The 8,559-nt window shown below is 37.4% G+C and overlaps 1 long non-coding RNA gene across 2 annotated transcripts; it reads left to right on the top strand.

Moving 5' to 3' along the window:
• Window positions 1–2,319: 2,319 nt before the first annotated feature.
• On the top strand, window positions 2,320–5,016 carry LOC110710192. 2 transcript variants are annotated; one of them, XR_002509140.1, is made up of 3 exons: window positions 2,321–3,868; window positions 4,180–4,381; window positions 4,780–5,016. It is a non-coding gene; the product is annotated as an uncharacterized LOC110710192 (long non-coding RNA). The 2 variants fall into 2 exon arrangements; XR_002509139.1 differs by having other exon boundaries at window positions 2,320–4,381.
• The last annotated feature ends 3,543 nt before the right edge of the window (window positions 5,017–8,559 follow it).

The following is an 8,559-nucleotide window of genomic DNA, read 5'->3' as shown; positions in this document are numbered from 1 at the left end:
GGAAATAAGGATGCACAAAGGGCAATAAGAATAGTCCACGAAGGAATCTGTGGCACTCATATAAACGGCAAAATTTTAGTCCAAAAGATAATGCGAGAAGGATATTATTGGACTACAATGAATAGGGATTGCCATCAATATGTAAAAAGATGCCTTTAGTGCCAAATTTATGCCAACTTACAACATGTCCCTCCATCTTTTCTCTATGCCTACGCATCGCTGCAAAGCATGTAGGACTCTTTCTCGAGTGAAATATTATTTGTCGATATGGAGTCCCACATGAAATGATAAGTGACAATGGAACTCACTTTCAAGCCGAATGTAAAGAATTGCTACAAAAATACGGCATTCAACATCATCATTCTTCCTCTTATAGACCTCAAGCAAATGGAGCAGTCGAGGCAGCTAATAAAAATTTGAAGACTATCATCGAGAAAATGATGAAAAATTATAAAGATTGGCCTGACAAACTCCACTTTGCATTGTGGGGTTACCGCACGTCAATCCGTACATCAACGGGAAATACGCCATTTTCCTTGGTATATGGAATGGATGTCGTACAACCTGTCGAATTAGAAATACCATCTCTACGCATCGGGTTAGAGAGTAAACTCGATGAAGTTGAATGGACTAGGGCAAGTTATGAAGAATTGATTCTACTCGACGAGAAACGACTAGAAGCTCTACATCACACTCAGTGTTACCAAACTCGTATGGCTAGGCATTTTAATAAGAAGGTCAAGACAATAAATATCAAAGTATGAGACTTGGTGTTAAAAGCACTAAGGAAAAATGTTTTAGATCCAAGGGGTAAATTTAGACCTAATTGGTCTGGACCCTACATTGTCAAAACAATCCTGTCAGGAGGTGCAGCAAAATTGACTGATATGGATGGCAATGAATTCTCGAACATGACAAATCTTGACCAACTTAAGAAATACTACCCATAATTACTTGAGTAGGATACTCAAGAGAGCTACGTTCGGCCTGATTCCTTTAGAAAGGATACGTAGGCAACCCTTTACGGGTGCGGCCACTTTATTTTTAGACATCTCCGCGTTCCAGAAATAATTAAAAATTCAACAGAAGATCGGTGAGTTATCGGCGTAACAGAGAAGAACCTGGCACCAGCCAACAATCATCAGTGCCAGCCGATGAAATTGGCGCCTGGCGACAGACTCCAATGATAGGCGCCAATTGCAAATACGTGGCGCCAATTTGAAAATAAATTCTGGGCGAATTTTGGTGTTTTTTTCGGAAAATTTTCGACTTCCGTACTCGAAGAATTTCTGGAAAATTAATTTTTTTCGGTTTTCATTGCTTTAATAAAATAAATTTAAAGTAAATAATTTAATTAAAAGATGAAATTTCATTAATAAAATAAAATTACATTATTGATGGAATTTAAATAAAGCTAAAATAAATTAACTTTAAATAAAAAAAAATAAACTAAGTCTAATAAATTGAAAGACAAGAAATGCTCCTAATCTTTCTTTTCCTTTCTAGCCCTTTTCCAATTTTTGTCTGCTTCCTCCTCCTCATCCATAACTTTAGCTAGTAGGCACCCTTTAGAGGACCTACATTCAAGTTTAGAGTAGACAGTCTTCCCTTCAGCTAACACTCCATGCTTCTTTTCAACCCAAGCCTTTTTATCCGTGGTGTCAACTTTCCTTTTCCCTTTATCTTTGGTATCATTTTTCTTCCTAGGCATTGCAGGTGTTTTGAATTCAATTCCTGCACCTAGGCGTTCCTTGGCATGAATCACCCAGTCACCCAGACGACTCTTCACATCAGTTTTACCCTGCTTTTTATTCGAATCCTTCGAAGGTTTCTTCAGCAACCACTTCTTTACATTATTGGGCAAGGAAGGAGAAACCTTTTGGGTAATCACTTCCCATAAAGGTCTAGCACCCCAGTAAGCATCAAATCTGTCTACTTCTTGGGAAATAGGGTACTCATAGGGAGGACGAAGATCCCCGGAAGGAATATTCTGAAGCATGTCGTATTGTCTTTTTACCTTGCAGGGGTAATAATAAGTCACACGAGACAAGCTTGGAAGACGGCAGAAAGGTTGCTTGTTAACACCAACCGTCTTTTCTATTTTCCACCACTAGTAGAATAATGCTCATTTGCGTCGCCTTATTTGCGTCACTCGTAGAAACAAATGACGCAAATGATATATTTTAGCTTCACTCTAAGTAATTTGCGTCGGACATTAACTATAAAGCGAAGCAAAAGTATGATATATTTCAGCTTACTTATATTTGCGTCGCTTTCATAAATAGAAACGACGCAAATAGTAATGTTATTTGCGTCACTCATTTATTGATAAGTGACGCAAATAACTTTGTGGGTAAATTGCGTCACTTCTTTCTTCATTGAGCGACGCAAATGACTATTACCACTACCACCCACTCAGTGCTTCCTCTCATTCAATATAAAATACTCTTGCTCCCATGTTGCCGTTCGAACTTCAAAATTAAACCCTAGCAAATTCAACTGCAAAATCCCCAAAAATTCAACATCAAAAACTCAAGAAATCCCTCCAACCAACCGATTCCCCAGCGTTGCCTTGTTGTCGTTCGTACTGCAAAACCTACCGATTTCAACAGCAAAACCCTGATAAATTCGACCCAAACCAACAAATTTGACCCCAAAATCAACAAATTCAACCACTAATTGAAAACCCCAAAATATCCAAGTTAAAACCCCCCATTTTCTAGCAAATTCGAGGCAAAACACCCCATTTTTGAGCAAAAATCGACCCAAACCACCCACGAAATTCAAACTATTAAAATCGTTGATATTCGAGATGAAATACCCTAAATCGAGGCTAGTATGGGATTGCTGCTTGTTGGTGTTGCTGTTGATGGTTAGTTGGGGCGGCATTGGCTGATTTATGCGGTGGCAGCACTATTAATTGGTGGAGATTTGGGTGCCGCTGCGGTGGTAAATTGCTGTTCAAAAGTTGTTGGAGTTCTCACTCGTTCTGCTTTGTTCTATAATTTCTCATTCGTGAGTGAGCTTTTTAATTTCTCATTTTATGTAAACCTTGACTTCAAAAAATCTATCACAATTTCACGGTATTTTGAGCAATTGTTCTTGTTTAATCGAGTGTTTGTATCTAGATATAAAGTTTGATTAGTGAATTACTTGGTGCATGTGTAGCAAGTGGCTTGTGGTCGGTAGTGAGTGTGGTGGTGTGGCTTGGTGCAGCGGGCAATTTGTTGTTGAATTGTTTGTGAATTGCAGGGGATAATGTTAAGGTTTCTCTCTTATATTCAGAGTAACTCTAATGTTATTGTTATTCGATGAATTTTCTTGTTTAATTGTTCTATAATTTGAGATGTTATAGTTAATTTCTTACTTTATTTCTCTCATATTAAAGGTAAATTAACATTACAATTGAAGTGGCATAATCTAATTCTTCATTAATTACCGAATATCGGTTCCACAATCTAGAGTTTCATTATACACTCTTGCTAATCTAAATTTCAGTATACTCAACTTGTGGCATTTCTAAGGTGGATTTTGAACTACATTTATGATTTCACTAGCTTTATAGTTAAATATATATTTTCGTTAGATTCTATGTATTCTTTGATGTTGTAATAAAGCTATATTTTTTCAATACATGTATTGGGTTATGAAAGTGTATGACATAAAGTTCTTGAAGAATAAGGTTACAGTACTTACATATAGCATAGGCTTGATTACATTAGTTAATTGATTTTCGTGTGGTGAAATACTTGGTGCAAGTGCAGCTGATGGTTGGTGGTTAGTGGCGATGGTGTGGCTTTGGTGCAGCGGCAATTTGTTGCAGAGAGATTTTTTGTTTTTGAGTAGTTTGTAAATTGCAGGGGAGAAGGTAAAGGTTTCTCTCTCACAGTCACATATACATATTAACTCTAATCTTTTTGTATTTCATTGAATTTTCTAGTTTGATTGTTATATAATATCAGGTATCAGTTGGATCAATAATCTGCTTATTGCATTTCTCTAGCTAGTTCAATCTCACAAATAAGAGCCATAATTTCTGCCACAAAATAATTACATGACTTACTATTTGCAGAAAAAGCCGAGACATAGTTCCTAAATCCTAAATTTCACATTAGCATGTTTATATAAGACTAAGTTTCAACATTATTTATCACCTGAGATAATTGTTTGTTTTTCTAGGGGTTGGGGGAAACTGATAATAATTCTTGAAGCAGTTAATTTGATTAGAATGGGATCTTGGCAATATTTGATCATTTACAAAAGTTTTAAAAGAAGTTTAAGCCTCCAAGACAGAGTTTGTCTCCATGCAAACAAATTCATCATAGTTCAAAAAACAATGGAGATTGTGAAAGTGTATGACTTGAAGTTCTCGAAGAATAAGGTACAGTGAATATTTTGTTGCATGTATAGTGATAAATAAAAAACAATGGAGTGAAATAAATTCATAACTAAGATGTATTTTTTCTTAAAATATGGTGAGAATGATTAGTATTCTTATTTTTCATGCTTGAGTTTGTATCTCTTCTGAAATAAGTTGTATTAGTATGTCAAACTTACTTTGTTGCCATGATGCGTGTAGTGACATAAAAAAATTGGGAGGATGTGAGATATGGATACTATGTCATGTGCTATACGTTTGAAATAGTTCAACATCATCGTAATATAATGAGGACCTTATTATAGTATGTGTTGTCACATTTTTCATTACTAATTCAATATATTTTAGATTTGCTACACTCTTGAAATGATTATTTTTTTTGTTTTGTGTTGTGTTAACAGGTTTATTTAGAACAATACCTTATACAGGGGAGGAGATAAATGTGGTTCAAGATATTTGGTCAGACAATTTTATGAGCAATGTTGAAATTTAGAATTTAACTTAGCTAACTCCATTTATTTGTTAGACTTTTTTTGTTTAGTTCTTAGGCTTGAAATGAATGTAATTCTGTTAACAATTTTTTGGGTTGGTCTTTGTTCTTGTGTTGGTTAATGATACCAATCATTTTGAGTTGTAAACTTTTTGATAGGATATTAGTGTATACATTGACGTCATTCCCAAATTTATGGTAGGTCAAAATACGAAGGAAAATCTGTCGAAAATATATACTTGATTTGATTAACTTATCATAATCTAATTGTCTTACATTATGAAATTACAATATATTGATGGAAAAGTATAATAATGTTTTTTAATAGATTTGAAAAAAAAAAGAAATCATTTGCATCAGTGGTTGAATAAATCCTCAACCAATCATTTGCATCACTCATTTATAAAATAAGTGATGCAAATAACTATATTTTATACATCAGTTGAGTCATTTGCATCACTCGTTTAACAAAGGAGTGACGCAAATAACTCTATATTATACATCAGTTAAGTCATTTGCGTCACTCCTTTAACAAACGCGTGACGCAAATAACTCTATATTATAACAATAGTTAAGTCATTTGTGTCACTCCTGTAACAAACGAATGACGCAAATAACTCTATATTATAACAATAGTTAAGTCATTTGCGTCATTCGTAGGAGCGACGCAAATGACTCAAAAGTCATTTGCGTCGCGAGCAGTTGCGTCGCTCATAGAAGCGACGCAAATACACCCTAAATGAGCGACGCAAATGAATGTTTTTGTACTAGTGCACCATGGGACGACCCACTTGATAGCAAAATCACGTGATTCGAAGAATTTTCTCCACCCATGGTGCCCAATCTTAGGGAAGCGTTTCTTTCTCCTCACGTAGCAATTGGAGTATACTTCTCAATATCGTCAGGAGGGCTAATTAATCCTAGCCTTTCCATTAGCCACATCTGTAAAAAAAAATTACAATGCAATTAAATTATTATTCCAATACAAAAAATATATTTTTTGATTTCTGTAATTAAAAATATTAATTTTCTACCTGTAATAAAATTGGAGAGCCGCGAAAAGGTGCTTTTGGGTCCCTTTTCAGTTCATCTAGACTAATCATAGTCTCTCCAACAATCAATGGCATTGGATTTCTCCCTGATTCAATTTTTTCTAGTACAGTGGTTATAATTGATTGCCCTTCATTATTTTTACCACTACTAAGAAAAAATTGATTAAGCATGCAAAATAGGAACGTCCTTCTTCTATATATACGAAAAGATTCAGAAAGAGGTTTATCAAAATAATGACGTGCAAATTCTTTCAAATTAACTATGTTGCCATCTACTATTTTTGATAAATCCCTTTCTTTTAAATTAAAGAAGCGCTCAAAATCCTTATAATAGTATGCATCTACTCTAGGGATTAATACGAGGTCTATTGCAGGGAAGCCTAAAATAGCACCAAAATCCTCTGGCAAAGCTAATCTCATCATACCCTATTCTGAAACAATGAGTATCAACATTCCAAAATTCTAGAGCGGTATGTATGAAATCTAAGTCAAGATCTACCCCTTTGATGGCATAAATTCCCCCCAAGTGAAATAAATCTAATTCTTTTTCTGTCTCTAGCATTAAGAGATCGACACCATTCATGAGTGTATTGCGTGAAGGTTTTGGTGACTAAAGACATGGTTATTATTTTTTTCTAAAGCAAAGAATTAATTTATTCGCTGGAATTATGAGAAGAATCAGCTAGGCAGGGGGCTATTTATACACGAATTGCGAGAAGTTTTAATCAGAATGAAATACGGCATCAGCGTCAATTAGCGTCAAAACCCCATAATTGGCACCAGCTGTCAGCGCTTGGCGACACACGCCAAGTGTAGCACTTGGCGCACGCGCCATTTTGTGGCCGCCAGCTGGCGCCAGGTTGCCATATCAGACGCGCGTGTTTAATTTGCGTTTTTAATATTAAACTCGAGTCGGCTAATAACTTTATGACTCTGTTTATCTTTCCTAAACATCTTTTTTTTCCTTTTTCTTAATTAATTAAAATAGCTATTATTTATAATTATATTATTCTTTTTTAGACTTTATTTAAATTAAATTCCAAACACCCGACATTTTGTTTGACTTTCCCTTTTTATTTTTTCTTTTTTGGGGAGAGAGTCGGATACCTCCATCAATAATAAAAATGACGGAATTTTTGCGCAAAATTGTTTGTCACACTTCTCTGCACACACTAACATACACATAATAATAACAAACAAATAAACTCATAATAGAATAAATATACAAATTATGTCTAAAAATAGTGAGTCTAAGGCAAAGTTCTATGAAAAGTCAAAATAAAATATACACAGGAACAAACTACGGCGCCGGAGGACGTATGCCCATCATATCATAAAATTGCGCCGTACGAGGAGTCACCTCTCCACCAGCTCCAGCTCCAGCTCCAACTCCAGTCTTTGTAGGAGGAGGAAGACTCAATGTAGGTCCACTCCACCCAGGATCAACCTAAGGATGAGGCTGCGGAGGCTGCTGCGATGACAAACCTACCTCGTACATCCCACCACCTCTGAAAGCCGAGGTAGCCTCTCCTACCGGTGCAGCATGAGCACCCTCAGAAGAAGATCTCGAGCCCTCTGCAACGTCAGCACGAGCAGCCTCAGAGCGACCACCTCTACCCCTGATGAAGTACGACGACGTCTCGAGCTAGACCTCGCCGGATCCACCGCCCCTCAGGTCTCGTGCGAGTGTGAGAAGCAATAGGCTGGCCCTGCAAAAAGAATTAAATCAGAAACAAGGCAAAATTGAAGTGGTAACGCAAAAAAATATATATAAGAAAAGCTACCTCTCGGATGACGTCATCCCGACGGCAAGTGGCCGCATTCCTCATCCGGACGAGCTGGCTCCGAAGGCATCTATACATCGTGCCATCGCCGAAACCACCTCGCATGAAAACTGTCAGAAAATAAGTTAGTAAATATGCATGATGTATGAACACAAAATTGTGAATATCTAGGCTTACTCGAGTCTGGTGGCGAGGAATCGACCGCTCTACAAAGCGCTCGCCCTCGGGAGCCGGAGGAATCATCTCCTCAATCGGCCCATACATCCCCTGGTAAAGGATGACATACGAGGTGCACGAACTCAGAAGCACCGTCCTGATAAAGAAAAAGTCAGTAAATCATTTACTTGGGGGTTGTTTAATGGAAAGTAAAAGAAGAAAAAATCTTACCCTCACATCCTCAGCCGGTACGGGGCTGGAGCCAACAAAGGTAGTAACTCCTCATCATAGCACCGCCCGAGGATCACATAGGACCGCCAAGGGGTACCAACTCCCTCAAACATGCTGGATAACCGCGCGTCATCGAACAAATGATGTGGTGGAGGAGTAGGAACGACGAAGAAATCAGAGGAATGCTATCTAGAAACCCTCTCTTCTAAGTACGCGATCGCTCCATAAGTCCCCAAGAAATAGAGACACTCAGCAGAATACTGTGCGGCTAATCCAGGGACTATCCAACCACCCCACGGCCGGTATACCACCTCAGGCCCCTACAAAGAACATCAATCAGGCGAGAGTATACCTAAAACATCGTAAAAAGGAAAATAAACAATAAAAATGGTACCCCAATGATCCAGTTCCGGACGTGTGTAGTAGACACATCCACATGGCGGCCGCCCCAAGAGGCGCTCACTGGAA

This window comes from Chenopodium quinoa, unplaced genomic scaffold, assembly GCF_001683475.1.
Source record: "Chenopodium quinoa cultivar QQ74 unplaced genomic scaffold, ASM168347v1, whole genome shotgun sequence".
In the NCBI taxonomy this organism is placed as follows: Eukaryota; Viridiplantae; Streptophyta; class Magnoliopsida; order Caryophyllales; family Amaranthaceae; genus Chenopodium; species Chenopodium quinoa.
The sequence above is the reverse complement of the archived record's forward strand: the minus strand, read 5'-3'. Positions and strand labels throughout refer to the sequence as shown.